At 40.8% G+C, this 25,561-nt stretch overlaps 1 pseudogene; it reads left to right on the top strand.

Annotated features, from left to right (window-relative positions):
- Positions 1–8,610: 8,610 nt before the first annotated feature.
- On the top strand, positions 8,611–8,977 carry LOC111151912 (annotated as a pseudogene).
- Positions 8,978–25,561: the final 16,584 nt, after the last annotated feature.

The raw sequence follows: 25,561 nt of genomic DNA, 5'->3' as shown, positions 1-25,561 counted from the left end.
CTGTTTGTACTATTGACTGAGAATGGTATATTAGTGTCCATTGCTTGGTTTTTTATGTAATATTATTGCTTTTTTTGTTAATTTGCATTAATGCTTTTAAAAGAAACATATTTATATATACATATACATTACTTATAGGACAATCTATAAAATATAATGATTACTAATACACATATTATTTATAGATTGCTTTATAAAATTTGCACACCAGTGTGCTCCCCCAGATTTTCCCTCATGGTATTTCTTTATATGTAACATTGTTGCCCAAATCATCGAGGTCAGTTTGGGATGCCCAGCATCTGTCATCTTTTAGAATAGTCTCATTTTCTTTCTTTTTCTTTTTTTCTTTAGAGAGAAAGGGAGGTGGGGCAGAGAGAATCTCAAGTAGACTCCACGCCCAGCATGGAGCTGAATGCAGGGCTTGAGGTCATGACCCTGAGATCATGACCTGAGCTGAAACCAAGAGTCAGGCGCTTAACGGACTGAGCCACCCAGGCACTCCTGGTAGTTCCGTTTTCTTATAGAGCACCCTTTCCCAAATGTGTATAGTCTCAGCAAGACAGCAGTTTGGGGCAGCAGTTTCTAAAGCAAAGGGCAGATCCTTTCTCTGACTCCCACCACCACTCCATTTACCCCAAAAGCCAGGTGGATGGAATCTCAAGGAATGAGGAAGCAACCAGAGCTGTGTGGGGTAGGACTCACTGAACAGAGGCAGAAGCAGCTCCAGCAGCAGATTTGCCCTGACCAGGGCAACCCACTGAGAGACAGTTAGTTTCCAACTTCCTGATTTTTTTGTTTTTAACCTTCTGCACTTCCTTAGCATTTGCTGTCCCCAGCATCGCCTTAAGTCTGTGGGCGCCCAGTGCTCTTTTCTTTCAGATGGCAAGCGTCTGTGTGCATTGTTTGCCTCACTGACATAACCTGTGTGATTTCTGCGTCTTCCAGCCCACTTGAGAGTCCCCCCCATTAGCAACCATTCACTCCATTTATAAACATTTAATTACTAATGCTAATTAACGAACCACAGCACATAGCTACTCTAAAAACACAGAGTATGGAGGAAGGTATTTTATCCTTGATCACCTGCTGACATAAATCAATTCAGCCATCATAACAGTGACAGAAAGATGAGAACGGTGTGGTTTTCGAGACTTAAAATTTTTCAAAATGCATGACCACGGCTAGGACCACGGGGTTCAAGAGAGAATGAGGAACAGAGTACATGTTACCAAGGTATGTCAAAGCTCCGTGTGTCTATATCTTCATCTTAGCTCTCTGTGGATCCTTCATGTTCTGTAATTTCTCCCAGCGATGTTCAGCTTGTGGGCTGTCTAGTGCATGACTCTTTAAAAAGGGGCCACCCTTGACACCTCAGCTCCAGCTGAAACACCTGAGATGAAGCTTTTCAGATGCCCTCAGCCAGTCCCTTTGAAGGGTTTTCTTATCCAACAGTCGTTAAATAAATCTAATAACTTTTTAAAAATATCTCTATATCTTCAATGTTTACTTGCTGTTCAAAATTGTACTCATTGTCGGGTACCTGGGTGGCTCAATTGCTTAAGCGTCTGCCTTTGGCTCAAGTCATGATCCCAGGGTCCCCATCAGGCTCCCTGCCTAGCGGGGAGCCTGCCTCTCCCTCTCCTCCCCACTTGTGCTCTCTCCTGTTCTCTCTCTGTCATTGTCTCTGTCTTTCTCAAATAAATAAAATCTTTAAAAATAAATAAATAGAATTCTACTCATTTTCATGGATTTGTACATATGTATAAGGTGTGATTATTAAATAAGAAAACATACAAAATAACTTAAAAGAGTGAATATTTGTTTAGAACAATACAAGTGTATGTCAACTGATGGCTGCAATTATATTGAAGTAAACTATAAAAGCAACTGTACTCAGTTTCCCATAAAATCCAGAAATGGCACAGTAAAAACTGATCCCAAGAAAGTAATGGCTTTAGGAACCCATAATAAAGAAAAACAACCTTTTTTTCCCCCAAAGCAGCTTTATCTAAATATACTAATATATTTTTGGCTTTTAGACTTAACATCAAATACAAGTGTTTCTCCATTCATTTGTCCTGAATACCTACTATTGCAGGTCCTGTTATAGGAGCCGAGGATACTGCCTGAACAGAACGGAAGACTCTGTCTGTCTGAATGGAAGTCTGTCTGTAGGCAGACAGACCTGAAATATAGAGGAGATGCTGGTACCGTGGAGGACTATAAACCAGGGTAAAGAAAAAAGCTTCGCTGGTGGGGTTGGGGGAGACAGGGAAGGCTTCCCGGATAAGGTAACATTGGAGCAGAACGAAAGGAGCAAGGCTTGCGGATGCCTGAGGATAGACCATCTAGGCAGAGGGACTAAGGAGGTACAAAGTCCGTGAGACAGACATGTGTTTGGTGTTTTCAAGGAAGGGTAAGGAAGCAAAGGTGAACACAGTGGCATGAGCAAGGAGAAAAGTAACAGACTGAAATCACAGGGGCAACAGGGAGCCAGTCTCTAAAAGGAAGAAGTCTGAATTTAATGTCAGTTGATGTCGAAAGCTTCAGGCCAAAGAATGTCATGCTCTGACTTCTGTTTCAGAAGGACCATACAGACTGCTGCGTGGAGAATAGACCCCACGGGGGTGAAGGTCGAAGCTTGAAGACACAGCAGCTGCTCAAGCAGGGGTGGACTTGAGCGACAGTCGTGGAGGTGATAGAAGTGGTCAGATTCTATATCTTGGTATAGGTAGGAGAGAAACCAATATTCAGAAAGCCAGATATTCAGGAGGAGCCTTATTTGGCAAGGGTATCCACTACTTTTCCCCGACAATAAAAAGTTCATGGAGAGATGAATTAGTGAAGCCATCAGTGGGGCCAATTAGTTTCATTCGTTTTGCACTTTTTATCTTCAGTGAGGTAAATGTTCTATTTGTTTGTGAAATGAAAGTTTGAGCTCTTAGAGTTTACCCCTGTAGAACTTAGTTCTACCACCTTTAGTCCCATTCCTGTCCCGTACATATTCCTATTTCAAAATTACAGACAGATTTCTTTCCCGTCAAGTTCTTTATTCAGCCTTCACCTAAATAAACATACAACCAATTCAGCCTCTTCGTTCCTAACTGCAGTGCTGGTTGAAATCAGATATGACACCTTTAGTCTCAGAATCATCTAGCATCAGACCCCCTTCTCCTCCATTACATTAGCATTCTTTGCATTCTTTAAGAAAAATATTTCTGCAAACACTTGTTTGGTTTTATACTTTCCTAGTTCAATTTAGACTTAGAAAGTTATGTCTGTCATACCAGCAAATGTTTTTGCTTAGAATAGAAATAGAAGGACTAGTTATAAAAGGTTTCTTTAATGATAGTAAGAAAAGCGAAACTTCCCAGGGTGAAAGCCACTTGGAGCCTGCCCATGTGCCTTCTAATCTTATAGAACCTCCAGAGAATTATGGAAGTGTTTTCTTGGTAAACATTTGCTAACAGCTAAGGGGTTTGGGAAACATTTTCGTCTCCCTGCATCTTTTTTCATTTTCTAGGAGAAGTGCAATCCTAGGGATAGACACTGGCTCTAAATTGTTGCTGGCATAGGTTCTCATACTTGTACAGTCTGTTGAATCAGATGGGCACTTTCAAACCTGTGTCTTTGGGTAGTTTGTAAGGCCAGTCAAGACACCCCTATGCTCACACCCCAGATAGAGCAAAATCAGCTCTCAAAAACCTCTTAGCTCAGGGTGCCTGGGTGGCTCAGTGGGTTAAAGCCTCTGCCTTCGGCTCAGGTCATGATCTCAGGGTCCTGGGATCGAGCCCCGCATCGGGTTCTCTGCTCTTTGAGGAGCCTGCTTCCCTCTCTCTCTGCCTGCCTCTCTGCCTACTTGTGACCTCTCTCTGTCAAATAAATAAATAAAATCTTAAAAAAAAAAAAAAAAACCTCTTAGCTCACACTTCAATTGAGCTCAGAGTATTTCTGTGTAAAGACAAAGTGGAATGAATGAATGAACAGTTTCTTTATCAGGGACAATTTATTTGGCTTACATTTTAACTTTGGCTTATAGACCCTCTGCCCAAAGATGTAACTGCACTATCCTTATAACAACAAAAAAATCAGGGGGCAAATTTCAGAGTTATAGATCCTTAATATAAAAATACAGTGAAAAAGACCCCTGCATAACATCAAAAATACTTTCGAATTCTTTCCTCATCTCCTGTTCACTGCTGGGAATCTGCACAGGCCCGGGGGCTCCAACACCCTTAGGACCAGAAAAAAATAAGATATTCAGAATTTTATAAATTTGGGAAAATTCATATAGCATATATTATATTCACCCCCAGCAAGCCCTGGGATTGCACCCCATAATTGAACCCCTTATAGTTCTGCAGCAAAAGATGTAATAAGCACACTGTACGTAAAAATAAAGACACTTGATAGGCTTTTTTTTTGGAAGATTTTATGTATTTATTTGACAGAGACACAGCGAGAAAGGAAACACAAGCAGGGGGAATGGGAGAAGGGAGAAGCAGGCTTCCTGATGAGCAGGGAGCCCGATGCGGGGCTCAATCCCAGGACCCTGGGATCATGACCTGAGCTGAAGGCTGACGCTTAATGACTGAGCCACCCAGGCGTCCCAATACTTGATAGCCTTAAACCAATGCAGATCAGGTTTTGTTGTCAAGTGAGTTATGAACAAAACTTGGTTTTCAGAGTTTCTTGAGTTTTAGAATTGCAGTTAAGGCATCAGGGGGACCTGAATTAAAACAGAACTGAACAGACTCTACAGTCAAAGAACACTTTAAAAGCCTTTCCTACTCTCACCAATTCATTCAGTATCTTAAAGAACAGTATTTTCTTGTCAACTAATCAGAGGTTAGTGGGTTTTTTTTTTTTTATAGTTTTTACAGTTTTAACAATTGTTTTTAGCAAGGAGAGCCAAAACCCATTTGATAGTCATTTGGGGGAAGATTTCTAAAATGAATTCATAATGTCTACCTCCAAGTTTTTTAAAGTGGACAGATATGAGCATTTTTACAGGTGACATGTTTTTCTCAAGCCAGTCAGGAAGGAAGCACTTGCAAAGGTATGTTATCATTACGCTCACACCACAGTCCAACTTTCCTTCAAAAGTAGAAACTCCCACTTGTGATCAAAGGAACACTTTTATTTCGGAGGTATAGGGTGTTTTAAAATTCTGCTGTCCCATCACAGAATTGCTAGGCACTTGTTATCCTAGAAAAGACAGAATGTGAACACTAATGTTTTTTAAAAATAAGAACATGTAGTTCCTTTATGTTGGACAATTCTGCAAAGTACTCAGCCATGATGAAATTGAAGACCTTGTCCAAGATACAGAATGTTTTCAACATCACTCATCATCTTCTTAGAACAGTGAGTAGTTTACAACAGTTTAAAGCCCTGGCTTTTATACTATTATCTTTATTGGCGACATCTTGTAACGATTTGTACACTTCTAGCTCCACTTCCTTTGCTGCAAGAGCTTCTTACCTCTGAGTGACACAGTGAATAAACATATTTTTGAAGCTATTTCTGTATCTCTATCCCAGAATACAAATTTTATTCCAGACAAAGCAGTTCTCCCATCAGTGGTGACATTGACACAGTTTTTCCAATAAACACTGTTTTTGTTATGGAATTCATATATGTTGGGAATATATTTTTACTCTGTTGGTACATCTTTCCATTATTCAGCAGCTCTCAGCCCCTATCACCCTATCAGAACAACACACCCTTTGTATTGTGGCAACAACCTCTTTATTATCTTGAAATGGAATTAATTCATAGTTTTAGAAATCACATATAATGTATTGGCACTAAAGGAGAAGTAAGAGAAAGTAAGTTATAGTGAAATAGACTATCTCTCAATATGTAAAATTCTCAAACAACATCAGAGGACATAAATAGAAGGATCAGATGTTGGTATTACCTGCAGTGAATACATTTTTATTTACGACAGATTTCCATCTAATTATGCTCTACATAATTGCTCCTCAAATTTTGATGTGTATATAAGCGACCTGTGGTTCTTGTTAAAATATGGATTCAGATTTCACAGGTCTAAGACAGAGCATTTCTAGTAAGTTTGCAAGTGATTACAGTGCTACTGGTCCCCTCAAAGCTGGACATCTTGAGTAGGGAAGGTCAACACAATTGCTTTATGTTGACATTTGAATGGGACAGTTACAACCGTTGACGGATAAAGGTGTTGCTGTGAGTGACATAATTTTCCAAATAGCCTCAAATCAGCTCAGGTCGGATTCTGCAGCCAAGTCAGTTACAGGCAACCAGCCCGTAACTGACGAATGAACGAGAATTACTGGGAAACAGCTTTTAGCAACGTTCCAAACAAAGTACACTTTTTCCTCCATTTGTACCCTGGTTACTCCAAAAATGCAGTGTCTATGAAAAGTATGCAAGCAATATTTTGTATTTATATGTAAAACAGTTTAGGTTCTAGGCTATTAGCAGGCTTTTCGCTTACATGAATGTCCAATGAGACCTTTGGAAGTTGTGTGGGACAAGGGACAACTCTTCATTGTACAAAACCATCCCACACATAGCAGACTTCTAGAACTCCCAACTTCTACCCATTACATGTCAGCAAGTGACCCCCAGTCACTGTTGATAAAAACCGCACCCCCCCCAATTTCTAGACTATTCCAGTGAAGCAGGCAGTATGACCTCTGTTGATGGATCACCACTGCTTAAATGAAACTCAAAAATTACTTTTAGCATTTAATTCAAGTGGAATCCAACAGGAACCCAGACATTATAGAAACATTCATTCTTTCCTCCAACTGTACAGCAAACCTCTCAGTGTAATTTGTTCTAACACTTATTTCTCAAATTCTTCCACAACTTAATTTATGCCTCTTCCACAATTATTTGCTGATATTTGATGGCCTCATTGTTTTCCTCACATTATTTTAATTATTTTTACTTCAAGAAAAACTTGAGGGATGCCTACATCTATTAAAATGTCTTATTGACGGGGCGCCTGGGTGGCTCAGTGGTTAATGCCTCTGCTTTCGGCTCAGGTCATGATCTCAGGGTCCTGGGATCGAGCCTCACATCGGGCTCTCTGCTCAGCAGGGAGCCTGCCTCCTCCTCCTCTCTCTCTGCCTGCCTCTCTGCCTACTTGTGATCTGTCTGTCAAATAAATAAAAATCTTTAAAAAAAATGTCTTATTGAAACAATTTTCTTCTTGGGGCACCTGGGTGGCTCAGTTGATTAAGCATCTGACTCTTGATTTCAGCACAGGTCATGATCTCAGGGTCCTGAGATACAGCCCTGTGTCCCCCCTCTGCCCTCAGCGATGGAACCTGCTTAGGATTCTCTCTCCCTGTCCCGTAGTCCCACCCCTTGGTCCCACTCATGTGCTCGCTCTCATAATCAAACATATTAATTAATTAATTAATTGATAAGATTTTCTCATTAATAAATTAATAAGAATTATTCCTTGTATGTGCATTATACATTAATTAATATATTAATATAAATTTCATTAAATATAAATTCTATTATTGGTATATATTAATATGTAATTAATATATGTTAAGTGTAATATATAAATGTCATTAATAAATAATTTAATCTTTTCTTCCTACTCTTCTGAAAATTGCAAGACAATTTCCTTTGGGTAGTACAATTTAATGTTTGCTCTCAGAAATTTTGATTTCTAAGTAATAAATAAGTTATAGAGTGTATTCTTATGTTAATCTTCTTCTTTCAGTTAACCACTGTAAGAAAATTTCCATAAGCTTCAATCTTATGCAAATAGGTTGATTAATATATAGTATATACAAACCTAGGAATCTTTTCTCATCACTTCATTTACAAAGCCAGAACTTTAAGAAGTCAGTTAGGCTAACACTTAACAGAGATTGATATTTTCAGTAAATGTTCAAATGAAATTTCAGTTCAATAGTTAAAAATGAGAAATATATTAACTTCATTTTTTTTCTTTGAGCTTTGTTTTTATATAATTAAGCTAGCTGTATACCAATTACAGCATATGGATAGTAAGCAATATAAATTTTTAATTTTACACTAATTACATACGGGTCACCCAAATTTTGCATATAAATGTTGAATACAACAATGAATAAGTTAAAATCTGTTCAAAGAAATAAAGAAAATGAAGCAACTAGTTATGTACAAGGGAACACCCATAAGGCTATCAGCTGATTTTCCAGCAGAAAGTCTGCAGGCTAGAAAGAAGTGGCATGGTATAGTCAAAAGTGCGGAACGGAAAAAACCTTACAGCCAAGAATACTCTGCCTGGCAAGGTTATTATTCAGAATTGAAGGAGAGGGAAAGGGTTTCCCAGGCAAACAAAAGTTAGAGGAATTTATCACAACTAAGCCATCCTTACTGGCTTAAGTTGTGGGGGGGGGGCGCATAATTAGAAGGAAATTATGAAAGACAAAATTTCATTGGTAAAAGCAAACATTTAGTAAAAGTAGTGGTTCAATCACTTGTAAAGCTTCTATGGCATTTAAAAGACAAAAGTGGTAAAAACAACTATATCTATAAAATTAGTTAAGGAGCCAATATTGCTTTCCACTCCCGTAATACCTCTCACTCTTCCTTTCCAACCAGGGGCCTGGCAGAATGGCTCTTGCAAAGAAGGGTAGCAGGAAGAAGAAGAGTCATTCTATTATCAGTGACATAGTGACCAGAGAATACACCATCCACATTCACAAGCATATCCATAGAGTGAGTTTCAAGAAGTGTGCCCCTTGGGCACTCAAAGAGATTCAGAAATTTGCTCTGGAGGAGGTGGGAATTCCAGATGTGTGCATTGACACCAAGCTCAACAAAGCTGTTTGGGCCAAAGGAATAAGGAATGTTCAATACCGCCTTCATACAGTTGTCCAGAAAACATAACAAGAATGAAGATTCATCAACAAGGTCTACATATTGGTTACCTGTCACCACTTTCAAAAATTTACACACAGTTAAAGTGGATGAAAACTAATCATCAATTTGTCAAATAAAGGTATAAAACTGCAAAAAATTAAGGAATACACAAAATAAAAAATGTAAAATATGACATCAAATTCATAAATTGTGGTTGGGGAAGTAAAAATCTAGTGCTTTTAGAATGTGTTTGAACTTAAGCGACTTAAAATAGACTGCTATCTATAGAATATTATCTATGAACCTCATGGTAACCACAAACTAAAAACCTATAATAGATAAACAAAAAATAGCCTGGGTAGCTCAGTTAGTTAAGCATCTACCTTAGGTTCAGGTCAGAACCCCAGGGTCCTGGGATCGAGCCCCACATCAGGCTCCCTGCTCCTCGGGAAACCTGCTTCTCCGTCTCCCTCTGCCTGCCATTCCCTCTGCTGTGTGCTCTCTCTCTCTCACTCTCTATAAAATAAATAAATAAATAAAATATTTTTAAAAAATAAAAAGAAGGGAATCAGAGAATATTATTAAAGAAAGTCATCAAATCACAGAAATAGAGAGCAAAAAGAGAATAGGGAAACTACAAAAATAACCAGAAACAATGAATAAAATGGTAACAAGTACCATTTGCTAAGTACATACTTAGCAATAATTATTTTAAATGTAAATGGACTAAATGCTCCTATCATATGCTCTATATCAAAGATATAGACTACGTGGTTAAAAAAAAAAACAAGACCCATCTATATGCTGTCTACAAGAAACTCACTTCAGACCTAAAGACACATACAGACTTGAAAGTGAAAGGATGGAAAAAAATTTCATGCAATAGAAAAAAACTAACATAACAGCTGTGGTAGCAACAGTTATATCAGACAAAATAGATTTTAAAACAAACTAGCAAGAGACCAAGAAGGGCATTACATAATGATAAAGGGATCAATCCAATAAGAATATAGAACAATTATAAATACCTATGCACCCGACATTAGGAGAACCTAAATACATAAAGCAAATATTAACATGAAAGGAGAAACTGACAGTAATACAATAATAGTAGGGGACTTTAAGACCCCACTTACATCAATGGATAGACCATCCAGATGGAAAAGTAATAAAGAAACAGTGGCTTTGAGCAATACATTAGAAGCAGATGAACTTAACAAATGAATACAGAACATCCCATCCCAAAACAACAGAATATACATTCTTTTCAAGTGCACTTGGAGTGTTCTCCAGAATAGATCACATGTTAGGCTACAAAAGAGTCTCAAAAAATTTAAGATTGAAGTCATATCAAGCATTCTGACCACAGCAGTGTGAAAATTAGAAATCAAATAAAAGAAAAAACCAAAAAACAAGAAAAACAAACACATAGAGACTAAACAACACGCTACTGAACAGTCAGTGGGTCAATGAAGAAATTAAAGAGAACATTTCTAAAATACCTGGAGACAAATAAAAATGGAAACAGAACATCCCCAAATCTTTGGTACACAACAAGAGCAGTTCTTTTTTTTTAATTTTTTATTAAAGATTTTATTTATTTATTTGACAGACAGAGATCACAAGTAGGCAGAGAGGCAGGCAGTGAGGGAGGGGAAAGCAGGCTCCCTGCCAAACAGAGAGCCCCATGTGGGGCTTGATCCCAGGACCCTGAGATCATGACCCAAGTTGAAGGCAGAGGCTTAATCCACTGAGCCACCCAAGCGCCCCACACAATAAGAGTAGTTCTAAGAGGGAAGTTTACAGTGATACTGGCCTACCTCAAGAAACAAGGAAAATCTCAAACCTTCTAGTCTTATACCAAAATTAATTAGAAAAAGAATAAAACCCAAAGTTAGTAGAGCACTGACTTTTTGTGTCTTGCTTATCTCACATAAGGTAATGTCCTCAAGTTTCATGCATACTGTGGCATATTACAGAATTTCCTTCCTGTTTAAGACTGACTAGTATTCCATCATGTATATATTATTACTATATAATCATATGTGATATAATGCAGCATATTTTACTTTTGGTAGATTTTGTGTTTCTAGTTATTTGTTCATTTTACCTAGGTTATCTAATTTTTTGATGTACATTGTTTAGTATTATCTTATAATTCTGTTTCTGTAGAATCAATAGTATTGTCCCCACTTTGATCTCTGATTTTAGTAACTTGGGTTTCCCTTTTTTTTCCCTTACTCCGTCTAGCTAAAAGTTGTCAACTTTGTTGATCTTTTCAAAGAACCAACTTTGGTTTCATGATTTTCTCCATTGTTTTTGTCATCTCTATTTCACTTATCTCTGCTCTAAAATTTAGCATTTCCTTCTTTCTGCTAGCTTTGCATTTAGTTTGTTCTTCTTTTTCTAGTTCCCTAAGTTGTAAAGTTGGGTTGTCAATTTGAGACCAGAAAGTGTCTATTTTTTTTTCTTAGCATTTACAACAGCCAAAAATGGAAACCCTGAATATACTCATACACAAACGCTAAACATTAGAAAATCAGATTTCAAAAAACATTTAGAGAAATTCTGACATGATTGCATAGCAAGATACCCTTCAGGAAATGTTCTTGGAGTTTCTTGGCCCTCCAAAGAAGAGATAGAAAAGATAGAAAAAGGGACACAAAATTCAAAAGAATAAGAATCTTATTAGAAAGTCTCAAACCCTGAATAAGGGCCCTCATGAAAAAGACTAAGTTCGAATTTAAAAGACTATTTCCTAAAGCAATAGATGGAGCAAGAAATAGGAGGAAGAAGAGATGAAAGCATTGCTGGGCCAAACAGGGAAAAGAGAAAGCAAAAGAATTTAATTTCTATTTAAGCCTTGTCTTTATGAAAGGGAATAACTTTTAAGCTAAAAAATAGAGAACAGCCACAAGGGTTAAAGCTAAGATAAGTGAAGAATCAGATAAGAAGAGAACTCTTAGCCATTCTAAGTTCCAGTTTCTAAACCAAGATGTTTGACATTCCAGGATAGTAAACACATTGTAGTTGCAATCGCAGAGTCTGTGCTTGGTAATGAGTCAGAAAGAAGATGAAGGTCAAAGGAGACTGGAAAATGAAAACTGATGTCCAGCGTTCAGAAAAAAAAAATTGTCTCTAGAGAATATGAACTAATTATTCAGCCATAACTTATTGAACACCTAACCTATGCTAAACGCTGAGCATGGTTTGGAGGCTACAAGAGGAAAATAGAATCCCTAGCCTGCAGGTAGCTTACATCCTAACTGGGGCACCCAGATTAGAACATGAAAAGTTACAGTGCTACGATAGAGATCAATGTTACAGTGAAAACAGGAAGCAAGTACTGTGCAAGTCAGGGAGGGACAACCTAATGCTACCTTGAGAGGTAGATAAGGCTTGGGTGCAGACAGAGAAGCTGATCTTCACCAGCTGATAGGTGGAAATGTTAGGGAAGGAGAATGAGGAAAAGCAGGGAGAATGTGGGATGGAAGTTTCCCTTGATGGGTGAAAAAAAAAAGATGTCTGAGATGGGAGATGACTGGAGAGAGAGTGGGTCCAAAACACCGAGTATTTGATCCTTCCGCAGGCTTGGATGATCTACAAGCACTTCCCTGGCCTAAAGCTACTATGATATTGGGCAGTGTTCATGAAAATGCCACACCTGGAACAAAGTAAAGAATATTCCTCCATTCTCTGATTAGATGACGACCTTCATTACTCATATATTTGTGTCTACTGACCCAGTTGCACTGAGTGTAGGAGAGGGGACAGAGAGGTGTTCCTCATTGCAGAGAATTTGGGAAACATTCCAAATTCACCACCATTGCCATTGGACCAATACTACGGCTGCCAGTCTTCTTGAAGTTCACACACTTGTTTGGATCCAATACTTAGATCAGCTAAAGAACAGATACCTTTACACAATTTCCCTAACTTGTAACTTCCTCCCCATTGAGAGTATTTGTGCAAAAATATTGCACAAGGACTTCCGAAAAGTGTTAATGCTAAGCTTGTGTCTGAAGTCCAGGTCACAACTGAATTTGAGATTCATGGATAGAGGATGTTTTCTACCCTCCTGTGCTAAAACCATGAACCTGGACTTGGACCTAGGCAGAGAAGATGTTCTTTGCAATGACATCTCCTATAAGAGGAGCTTCCTGGCTAGCTTGAGTGGCATTGGTTGACTGTTTGGCAAAAGTCTTTAAGTTGGCATCTAGCGTGCCTGGGTGGCTCAGTCAGTTAAGCATCTACCTTCTGGTCAGGTCATGATCCCTGCTCAGTGGGGAGTCTGCTCTTCAGCCTCTGCCTGCCCTTCCCCCTGCTCCTGCACTCTGGCGCACATACGCACACACTCTCTCTCTCTCTCTCTCTCTCAAATAAATGAATACAATCTTAAAAAAAAAAAAAAGTTGGCATCTAGATATCCGCTCTGATTTTGTCATCTTATGGAATCTGCAGTGTGTTCAGATATGAATAATCATAACTAAGTAGATAATAAACTTCCTACAGAAGGGAAACATGTACCCTTTAGGATTTCCATTTCTAGTCCTTTCATCTTTTTAAAATTAACTTACTCTTCCTTCCATCCTTCCTCCTTTCCTTCCTTCCTTCTTTTCCTCTTCCTTTCTTCCCACCCTCCTTCCTTCCTATCTTTCTATAGAGTCAAACAGTGCTAAACACAATGCAGCTGATGACTGATAGTGATAGCCCCAATCTTTATGTAACAGAGGACCCCCAGGCTAGCCTAAACTGTTGCAAATTCAGACAAGCCTAGGGCGATTCCAGGGCCAGCTGTATTTGTGTGAGGTGGAGGAGTCCCCTGGGAAAGAAAACTCACGAGGAAGGAGAGTCAAGGCCAGAGGCCTGGACCAGAGATAATGGACTAGACCATACTAAGACCAGCTGCCAAGGACATATAGTGGAGGCAGCATCATGTCTGCTGTTGGATGAAGGCCCAGGGCCCAGGGCCGCCTAGAGGCAGCTGGAGGAAATGAGTGTGGGAGACCTTGTGGCAAGAATGGCAGACACCCAGAAGGAGACAGGAGACGCTCTCCCACTGAATTCTGCCAGAGGGAGTCAAGTCAAAGGAAAATGGGACAGCCTGGGGAATCAGAGTGTTTTGAAATATTTTAGAAAAAAATCTGAAGGGAAAACTGATGTACATCAAAGGGCACATTCCTTTATCATTCATCATGAAAAAATGCGGGTCAAAGGTAACTCATGTGTTCTATGGAAATAGGCCCTCTGTTCACAAAGGCCACACTTGAATTAAGTAAGGAGAACCTCTGGATTGCCCAGATTACCCTGATGTGGCTATTCAAAAGGAAGACTTTCGCTCGCTTAAAATTGCACCCAAAAAAGTTGCAAATCTCTCCTCTAAGGAAATAGAGCACACGGTTTGTCTAAATGAAATTATTAAGACTTTTCAAAACATAACTAAATCTATGTTGTAAATACTTCTTTTATTCAACAAAAGTGCAGGCACTCTTTGAAATGTCTCTCTTATCATTACTGTCTTTAACCCCGCATTAATAAGAAAAACTAAGTTGATTTGGGGAAATTTTTTATTGCCATTATGATAAACACATAAAATGAATTCTCCACAGTGTGTGTGGGCTTAGCTGGTTGTAAGCCAAGATTTCTAGACTTCAGTAGTGCTAGACTTTCATATGCCTTCCAGGGGCACCTTGCAATAATATGGTCTCCCTCATCACTCCTTTGTCTTGTGTACACCTCGGCGAGCACATCTCCAGGCTTCAGTTTAGGCCAATGTCGACCCTGCTGGGAGCATTAAAAACTTATGCTTTATCATTGGCTCCAAAATGTGTATAGTTGGGTTTTATAATGTACTCCAGGGTTGTTGTTTTTTCTTTTCTTTCTTTCTTTTTTCACTATCAAGAGAGGAGACAAAATATAAATTGCATATGGCCTAAAATGGACATCTTCTGAGATCGCAACTTGTGTTAACTACATAGCCTTGCTTCCCGACCACAGAACATGTGCCCATTTCAATGTTTACAGAATGTATGATTAGGGAACATAGAATAATAAAACATGAGATGAGGCAAAAGCATAGGAATTTGGCTTTTATTTTGCTTTTGGTAGAGAGATTTTAGTCTCAGTCTTGGGACAAATGTAAAAAATAAGGATTGTTAAGCTAGGCTGAAAACAACTTTTAAGCAAGTGCGGGAGGCATATTCACCTTTTTGGAATTATGTAAATGTAACCTGTTTGGAGATAAAAAGGGATGGAAAAGATTAGGAGATGACATTAGAAGGGCTCATACAATGGCATTTAAAATGAAAACAAAACTTTGATCTGTTTCGCATGAAGAAAAAACAAAGGGTAAGCATTTTGTGTTTCATGTATGCATGTCTGGGTATATAAATGACAAGTCTATTTTCATCGCTCTTACATTTCTTCCCCCTACACACGCCGGTAGACTTACCAAAAATGTAATACAGAAGTGGGTCTGACTAAAGATGGCAGAAATTTCCTCAGTGTCTATGCCATGGTGCCTCTCCTTCCTGCCACTCTCTAAAAACACGACTTCCAAAATAGATGCTCTCAAAAATTCTTCTCTCCTTCCCTTTTATAGGAAATAGACAATTTTCCTAACACATAAATGTCTTGGACCCTACATTTATAAGAGCACGGATCAGAAGTTTGACCTATCCCTTTTGAAAAGTTGTCCGTCTTCAATACGGAGCATAACAAATGAAGTGCAAAGATCCTAGGGGATACTACTTTACATCATCATCGAGGCTATCGGGAGCAACGAAAGGGGAACCTCTGTGAAGAGAGAATTGGGAGAAAAAGTGGAATTCACTCTGTTTCTAAATATCCTAAGTGAATATGGTATAAAAACCACAAAGCACAGTTTTATCCTCAAAGGATATAAAGGAAATAGAATCTTCAGAAAAGAAAGGCTGGCTTGTGCTGGGGAAAAAGCTGAAAAGGACATTTTGTAAGAAAGTCAAGCTTCAGCCAAGTACTTAGTTTTTTCAGCCTGAGGCCTGAACTATAAAAATTGGAAGGAACCCTCTCTTTAGGACTAGACTGAAGAGAAATTTCAGTTTTCTGGCTCCTAGTAGCTAGCTTTGTATATACTCTCCCTCTACGCTAAGCTTGGTAATGAGATTAGGATGCTTCCACCCTGGCTTCCTTCTTCCATTTTCCTTCCTGCTAAAAATGTAGGACTGTTATTAGCATCATTGCCTGATTACTGGTCTTACAAATAGTTACTGGTAAATAACCAAAACTGAAAATAATAACATGTTTAGCAACAATGCGCTAGACATTGTTTTGTTACATGCGTGACGATTTTAAACTCAGTATTGGGTGATTATGACATTTGACTTGTAGAACTTGAACATTTGCACTGAGTTTATGTCGAATTTATCCAAGTTGAGCGGCACCTGGTTAGCTCAGTCCCTTAAGCATCCGAATTGTGGTTTCAGCTCAGGTCACGATCTTGCTATTGTGGGATCCACCCCCAGTAGGGCTCTGCGCTCAGTGTGGAGTCTGCAGCAGATTCTCTCTTCCTCCTCCTCTGCCCTTCCCCCTGTTCCCATTCACTCTCCCTCTGTCTCTCTCTTTCTCTAAAATAAATAAATAAAATCTTAAAAAAAAAATTTACCCAAGTTGAAAGCACTGAGTAATGATGTTAAAGATCCATATTTAATAGCTGAATTTCATTCCCTTTAAAACTTAAAGGCAGATCGAAAATTTGTCCTCTACCTAAACAGTGAAGTTCTTCAAGCAGGACCTGTTTCTCCCTATGGTATCAAACGAACCTGTACCCCTCAAACGAACAACGAACTAATCTTAGTAATGATGCATCTGTCACTAGAGGGGGTTAAAGCATTTCTGTGCTCTGCTGTCACGGGAAAGAAAGGTTCTAGAAAGTGTCCTTTCTCCCCCTCGGTGTGTGTGTGTGTGGGAGTATTAAACCCCAAATAGAACAGTGCTAAACTTTTTTTTTTTCCTATAAACAAACTTTATCTGTGGCCTTGTAGCAGACGGTCAGTTCCAGGAAACACACAGCAACAATGTCATTCCCCTTGCATTGCGCATAATATAAAAACAGAGTTTAAGTAAATATTTGAATTAGGACAACTTTAAAAAGTTGACTTTGGAGTCGTCTTTCCCTGGCACAAATTGATCCCTTCTTTCCAAAGCAGCTGTTTCGGTGGATTCCGTTCCGTAGGCCACACCTGAGCCGTTTAAATGAAACTGCTTCCGTGAAACAGAGCAAACACTAGCAGGCGACTGTCTTAAAAACAGCATTTGCAGAAGGGAACTCAAATTAGGAGGCTGGGCTTCTGTTGCGTAGCAAAGAAATCGGGTCTAGAAACAGCGGTAGAGCAACACCTAGTGCTAAACGTAGATATAGCAGAAAGATCATGGGTCACAGAGGGCTTGCGAAACTGTAGGTGAAGGCTGCAGCTCTAAGGCTCTCTGTTTTGGTGTTTCAATCGTGGAATTCGTCTGCGAAGCGACAGGCGTGGACTGGCTGATCGCTCAGGTCCGGTTCCATTCCGCGATTGCCCAGTCCGGTCATTGCTATGTACTTTTCATTCTCATTGCCCCACATGCTTTTTAGTGAACTTGTCCATTGGATCCAGGAGGCTGGCCTAGGAGCCTAGCTTTTATCTTTAATGTCAATTAGCTTTGGGTGACCAAGAGAAAGCAGCAGAAAGGCTTACGTACTGGGACAAGGAGAAGGGAAAGTACCAGGAAATGTCCTTTTCTCCCCTCCCCTCCACGCCTTAAAATAAATATATAAATAAATAAAAACCAGAGCAGGATATCTGCATTGAAAAGAGAGAGGAAAGTGTGGGCCTTTGTACACAAAAACGATATCATCATCTGGTAAAAGTAGGCGATGTTTATTCTAGCTACCCAACTCCTTGTATCAGAAGGATGACCTTAGTTTGTCAGTTGTCCTATCTCAGAAAAGATCACAATATCATCTGTGTGGAGCATTTGTATAATCAAATTCCCTTGAATAAAAGTTTTATTTTATTTTATTATTAAAAAAAATTTTTTAAAGATTTTATTTATTTGAGAAAGAGAGAGAGAGCACAAGGGGGAGGGGCAGAGGGACAAGCGGACTCCCCGCTGAGCAGGGAGCCTGATGCAGCGCTCGGCCCCGCGACCCAGGGGTCATGACCTGAGCTGAAGGCAGCTGCTTAACTGACGGAGCCACCCAGGTGTCCCTTGTGAATAAAAATTTTAATATCTTTGCTATCCTTTTCCTACAGAGTAGGGGGAAATACTTGTTATCCATGAAAAGAAGTTGGAGGAAGAATTAGATAAAACCTTGAATATACAGATACATAAAAACCATCCAATGAGATCACCAGTGAGCATAAGCTGCTTTAAAAGTCGGCATCACCCTTAGAGCTTTCTCCCCGAGGCGGAAGTTCTCGCTAGACTCACGAGGTTGGTCTGTGACCTTGTGTCTTCCTCTATTTAGCACAGAGTCATGGGGCAGTAGGTCACATGCTGGTATAGCAAGGCCAAAATAATGCCAGCACGGGAACGCCTCTCCCATGTATTCACATCCAATGCACACGGATTTATAGTGCAGTCTCACAGCCGAGTGAGTGAATGTGGAAGATTTCCTTTGTGTTCCTGTGTGGATTTGCTTGAGAGGGGATGGAGAGGGTTAAGGGACTGAGACATTAGGTGTTTCTAAGGGAAGACCCAAGGAGCTAGCTTTGTCAGCAAAAGGGTCTAGAGAAACTAGTAAGAGTGATAAGCAGTTTCACTCATTTGTCAATACCCACTAAGCATCTACTACATGCCAGATGTTGTTCTGGGCTCTGGAATGGAGCAGTGAGCCAAACGAAGTCCTTACCTTCATGGAGCTTTCTCTCTCATTGGGAAGACACACAGAAAACAAATGAGCCCAGAGTGATGAAGAATGAAGTCAAGTGATAATGAGAAAGGTCAGTAGAGGGAGGGGGATAGGTTGACGAGCAAGGTCTGTGACGAGGGGATTTTGGAGCAGAGACCTGGATGAAGTGAGGCAGCGAATCAACCGTTGTGCCATTTTTAGCTCACCTTGCTTTCCCGTATTACAAATATATAGAAAACTGAGGTTCCTGATCTTTTAACCATTGCTTGGAAAATAGAGTAAGGACTTGGTTTCCTGGCTCATCAGAAGTTGATTTAGAGGGGTGCCTGGGTGTCTAATTGGTTAAGCATCTGACTCTTGATTTTGGCTCAGGTCCTGACCTCCGAGTCATGAGACGGAGCCCCAGCTGGCCTTCCCCACCTGGTGTGGAGCCTTAAAAGAGTCTCTCTCCCTCTCCCTCTGCCCCCACCCCTCCTCCCATGCTCGATCTTTCTTTCTCCCAAAAAAAAAAAAAAAAAAAAAAAGCTGATGTAGTGAGAGTGAGGTTAACCCTCAGCCCATGGACGGGGACCGGTGTTCGAGTTTGGCCACAGCCAATTCTCACCGAACTCTCACCTCACAAGCCCCCTACACCAGACTCCATGACTTCAGATGTTACCAGTTCCTCCCAGCTCTGCATCCCTTTTCAAGGAGCTAGAAGAAGAGTGATTTGGCCCTATGTTCCTTCAGCCCTTGCCCTTTCAGGCCTCTGCTGTGTTGGTTGACAAGTTTTAATTATTTTATGACACCGTCACCAGAGCTGGGCCGAGATCACTGATTTGTTACTCAGAGGCTGTTAATTATGCAACTGGTGAGTGTTGGCCTCCTGGCTGCCTGTGTGTGTGCAGTGAGGGCCCAGGGAGGCCTCTGCAGAGGAACTCTCCAGGAAATCTCTCCCGCAGGAATCCGGTTGGTCAAGAGACCATGCACCCTGCTGGGTTTGTTTCCATTGCTTGTACCCACCAGAGGTGGATCCGGTTGGCGGTTCCCAGTCCTCAAAGAGATAACATTTTTGCTGATAAAGGCTTCTGGGGGGACAGGCATTTTGGCCCCGCAGGCACTTTAGCTCCTTGGGGATTTATTTCAAGTCACGGAATCTGAGATATGGAAGGAATCTGAGAAATTATCTCCTCTAAGCTCCACATGTCCTAAGAAGGACACCAGATTACTAGAGGTTTTGATTTATTCAAGGTCACACAGCCGTGGTCTTTTCCTACCGCATTACACCACTCCTCATCTTACTCGTTTGGCTTAGCCTGTGCCCCCTCGGCCAGCCATTCGAGAACAGTACATGGAACAACAGCACAGTCCCTCTCTGCATGAAGGCCAAGAGGACATATACGGAGCTCTGAGGAATGGACAACTACATCAGCAATGCACTGGCTAGAAAGCCCAGATTTTGACTTCAATACATAGGAATGAAACTTTGGTTGTGGCTCTCCCCTTTGTCCTGATTTTATAAAAAGAAAGGGCAAGGAATGTCTCTCTGTCTCTCTCTCTATATATAACTGGGAGTAGAATTAACAGTTCTAAAAAATGTCTCCTTTGTGTGCACACAGCGTCATCCTCTACTATGTCCTGGGTTGGAGGACAGCCCTGTTTGGATCACTTTTCATCTATGCATACATGTTTTAAAAGGTGTAGTGCACTTGTGTCCTGATCTGGACAACAAAAATTACAGATTTCGGAGTCGAGCAGTAGTAGGTTCAAAACCAGCATTTGACTCTGATTATCTGTGTTCACCTTCATTATCTACCGCCTTAGAACCGCAGCCTGTCATCTGGAAAATGGAAGAAATAATGACAGCTGTAGGGGACTTCAGTGAACCCATCCTCACCATTCCTGACTCTCTGATGCCTTTTACGTGGATATAATTGGATCCAAAATTGTGTTTAGTTTCTCGCTGAATAGTTTGGTTCTTTCCTTTTTAAAAAATGCTGAGAGAAGGAATGAAATGAAGGAACATACATTTCCTGTTGCAGAGGATTTAAAGCTTTGCCCCTAAAAGCAACTTAAAAACAAGCATAACCTGAGAACATATCAAGATACTTGGAATTCCTTCTTTCTCATCCCGTTTTGTTGTTGTTGTTTGCCTCTTCCCTCTATTTATTTCCCTTTTGTCCACCCTACAACTATCTTTTGTAAAATGTACATGAATGACCCATGGCTTCTTGCATTGCTCCTCTGTCCCGGAATCAACTCCGTCCAGACCCAGGCTTTGGATCTGTGAGTGACGCAAGAAGCTGTTTTTGGCTTCAGGAATGTTTTCTTCTATGTTCTGACTCCTCTCTTGTTGTCCTTCTTTCCTCTCCGTCTTCTCTCCACCTCTCTTCCCCAGACACCCCCACTGTTTCTCTCTTCCTGTTTTCTTAGTTTCTTCCCTCTGCTCCCCGGTGGCCAGAGCACCCATCAGTCATAGCTGCTGTCACAATCTCGCTTCTATCTGTAGCTCCTCTATCTCCGTTATTACGCCAGATAGGAGCCGCCTTTCCAAAAGACAGACAATCTCCACAGTAGCCTGTGGGAGGCTGCCTGGTGAGGTCAAGTCTGTCAGTAAGAGCATTTCCTCGCAGCTGCAGGGCTTGGGAGAGCAAATGGACAGCGAGATGCACGCCTTTGCTGGTGACACACTGAAGTTGTTTTGCTCTGCAAAAACATGGGAAAATTCTGATAAATTCCAGATGATGTCAAAACACATCCGAGGGTCAGATATACAAAAGGCAGATAGCATCTAAACTAGGTAAGTACAAGTTGATGCACAAATCTCTATTTGGGTCCAAACATCTTGCAGATTGGAAGGCTCTAAATTTGACAATTCCCAGTTAGGGAGGATAAAAATTGAACTTTGCTCTCCTTAAACCCCAAGCCATTATGAGAAGAGAGGGGTCACTCAAAGCTGAAGTCGAACAGCTAGTAAAAAACAGAAGGAGGGGTGCCTGGGTAGCTCAGTGGGTTAAAGCCTCTGCCTTCGGCTCAGGTCATGATCTCAGGGTCCTGGGATCGAGCCCTGCATTGGGCTCTCTGCTCGGCAGGGAGCCTGCTTCCTCCTTTCTCTCTGCCTGCCTCTCTGCCTACTTGTGATCTCTGTCTGTCAAATAAATAAATAAAATCTTAAAAAAAAAAAAAGCAGAAGGAAATGGGCATTATGAAGGAGCATTAGAAAGGTTTTTAATCCAGTGAAGAAACTGGAAGAGCTGGAAAGACAAGAGTGTATAAGTGATACACATCATTGTGCTGCAAGGGGGGTTTATCTTCACAGCGTAGTCCAACATACCTGTTGCCTCATCCCTGTTTGAGGAAGACAGGAGCCATGTTGGTGCTAAGGGCGGGGACAGAGCAGCTTTTCCCTACACTTTACACCTGTGACCCACAGGTGTCAATATTCTCGGGGGTCATCGAGCTAGCAGAGCTGTATTTTATGCAGTTCACAAAGCTATTGTTTTTCCTTTTGTTCTCTCACATTTTAGTTTAAATTTTTCAGACCTGTAGAAAAGTTGAAAAAAGCATAAAGAACACTAACCTAACTAATTTCACCAATAGGACCTTCTCTTAGATAACGGTCACATCGTTCATACTCCCAAGATACTCAGCATTGATATGCTATTATCTAATTAAAAAAAAAGCATACTTTATTTTATTATTTTCTAAAGTCTTTATTTATTTAGGGAGAACAGGCAGAGGGGCAGAGAGAGGGAGAGAGACAGAGACTCTCCAGCAGACTCTGCGCTGAGCCCACAGCCCCATGCGCAGCTCGATCCCCCAGCCCTGAGATCGTGACCTGAGCTGAAATGAAGAGTGGGACGATTCACCCACTGAGCCACCCAGGTGCTCCAGAAAGCCCCAAATGTCTCTGCAATATTTTTTTACCTTTCGTGACATGGATAATTTTGAAGAGTGCAGGCTAGTGCTTTTTAAATGTCCCTGTAACCTGTATTTGTCTGATTCTTTCTTTGTGATTAGATTCAGGCTAAACGTATTTGCCAAAAACACTATGCACGTGATGGGGCGTGCTTCCCTCGTAGGAGAAGGCAGTGCTGTCTCTTTGTCCTGGTGTTGGTGATATCAAGCCTGATCACTTGGTTCAGGTGGTGGCTGCCGCATTCTCCATTGTAGAGGTCTCATTTTCCATTGTGTTTGAGTCGGTTACCGCAAGGGGTTTAGCAGGGTGTTAATATTCTAATTTTGCATTCCTTTGGTCTATCTTAGGTGGAATCCTTAGTCTTACACCCAGGTTTCTCCGGTGTCAAAGTTCATGTTCCTTCTGCTGCAGGAGCTCCGTCTCTACTATGTAAACAAATGAAGGGAGTCACCGGAAACTGCTGGGACGATAAAGCATTTTCATTTCATCTCTTGCTTAGAGCTCCATCCTTTTTCGTCTTGGCAAAAGCAGACCCATTCTGGAACTTTGAATCCTACTTTAAAAAAAAACAAAAAACCAAGACTCTAGCACCTGCAGAGCTATTTCCAGGGCTCACATGTAAAGGAACTTATCTAAAGAGGTAGAGAGTGTCCAAATCAGCTTTTCTCCCTCAGTCAGCCTCACTGATATTATCCCACCTCTTTTTTGGGGAGAGTGGGGGGGGGTCTAGATTATATTTCTTTTCTCTTTGCTTCTTTTTTTTTTTCTTTCTTTTCTTTTTCCTTCCTTTCTTCCTTCCTTCCTTCTCTTTTTTAGTGACAGAGCTGGATTGAAGAGTTTGGTGCAAATTGTGCCATTCTTTCTTGAGCGAAGATTGCTGGACCTCTTTGGGTAAGAGGAAAGGCAGGGTCCGTAAAGCAGCCGGCAAAGACCTTGACTCCACTACCTTCACGGAGAGTTGCAGACATACCTTCCAGAGGTGCCAAAGGGAAGGCAGGGGCCCTAGAGCGGGGACAAAAGGGAGCAGGGACCCTGTGAGCCTTGCTGGCTGCGGACACTGGGAACACATACGACATGGTCGAGCTGAGAGGAAGCCCTGGTCAGAGGCAGAATTAGACTTTCTCATCTTTCCCGGTAGCTGCCCTCCCTGAAAGTCTCTATGCTTTGAGGAAATTAGAGTGGATAGATTCCCGCGTGAGGCGGCTGGGAAAACGCCCAGTGAGAATTCCCTAATCTACCTCTGTCCCTTCTCCTTGTCCCATTAAGGGGCAGGGGCGCATCTAGTTACGAGTATACTTTGGTTTGTGAGTCCCCGGTGGTGTCGGGGTTAGCCTGTCAGGGTTACAAACACTAGAAAAGCCCCCTCAGATTAAAGCACAAAATATTCTCTTTGTTTGCCATCTTTGTACTGTTTAACATGAGTATTTCAACAGTCTTTATTTTCCAAACATGCAAACAGGGGAGAGTGATCTGACCCACAGTATATTGACATGTCATGTAGCTATAACCTTGAGATAAAAAGTAAAGGAAAAAGTCAAAACAGCCCAAACCAAATACTAACACAAACAAGTCTTTCTTCAGCCCAGACCTCTTCCCTCTGTCACAGGGGAACACACGAGCATTGGCACACAGCGGTGTGGTGGACACGTAGCTCAGCGGGGGTGGGGGGGAGGCGGGCACAAGTGCCAAGCTGGAAGGTCTAAAGTGGTCATTCATTAATTCAACAAATGTGTATTAAGTATCTACACCGGGCCAGACACAGGTCTGGGCGCTGGGAACGTCTTACACATTGAGGGGATGCATAAGGCTTGGAAAGCCTCTATCCTTGTGGAACCGACCTAGTGGCATGAGGAAGAAAGAGAGAGAGAATATACTCCTGCAGTGTCAAGAGGAGATGGGAAATCACAGCTAGAGCAGAAAGCCTGAGCTGCTTTCCTGGGTTCTGTACATCCAGGAAACCAATGGCTTCAAAATCGAGGTCCCACGGTGGAATGGCTATCAAAGGCAGAAAGACAGAAAGAAAAAAAAAAAAAAAAAAAGCAGAGAATCTGAGAGCAGCTTCCCTCCTCACTGAACAGGGAAGAGTCCTTTGGGAGCTGCATACGATGCAGTAAGATGATAAGATGATGCCTAAAAGCAACAGGAATGACAGCGCCCCTGTCCCATGTTGAAAGAACTCCAAAGATGGCCCGCCCTGTGTAAGAATAGGCAAAGGACCGTGATGCAGAGCTCGATGCTAAGCATTTCACGTGTATTGTCTCATTTACTCTTCTCAATCACCACCTGGTGAGAAAAGGCTAAGTTTATTCCCATATGAAAAAACAAACCTAGAAAGCTAAGTAACTTGCCCTTCTCCAAGGTCACGTACCTGGCACATAATGGATCCTAGGTCTGTCTCATGCCAAAATCCATGCTCTAAACCACTGCATTTCCATCCCTAAAATTAGTTTTCATCAACTCATTGAAGGGAATAGCCATTAATATTGAACAGGAAAATTATTCAGATATCTTCAGAAAGTGGTCTGTGTTCTCAAGATACCGTCTTAGTACAGAAAAACATGTCCTAAGAGTCTAAAGCAAATATGTACCACTTTCTCAAATGTGTGAGAAATTAAGAAATCAACTTTTACAGTTGCTTAAATGTACATAAGCCCAACATCTAAAATTTGAATTATAACTCAAGAATGATTATAGATCTGTATTTTATTAAACTAATTACTCCTCAAAGTTTATTTTACAACTACATACACTTCCATCTTTGTCCTCTACTTGATGATTGAATTAATAGTAACATAAGGTAAAGCTGGTTTCACGAAAACAAGACAGAACTCCATAATGAAGCCTACGCCTCTTTGGGAATGAAACCATGTCAAAAATCTGTACCAAAAATTCAAAAATAATTGTAGTAGAATTGAACTTTGAAAGATGGGGAGAGA

This window comes from Enhydra lutris, unplaced genomic scaffold, assembly GCF_002288905.1.
Source record: "Enhydra lutris kenyoni isolate GAN:26980312 unplaced genomic scaffold, ASM228890v2 scaffoldscaffold2, whole genome shotgun sequence".
Classification (NCBI taxonomy): Eukaryota; Metazoa; Chordata; class Mammalia; order Carnivora; family Mustelidae; genus Enhydra; species Enhydra lutris.
The sequence above is the reverse complement of the archived record's forward strand: the minus strand, read 5'-3'. Positions and strand labels throughout refer to the sequence as shown.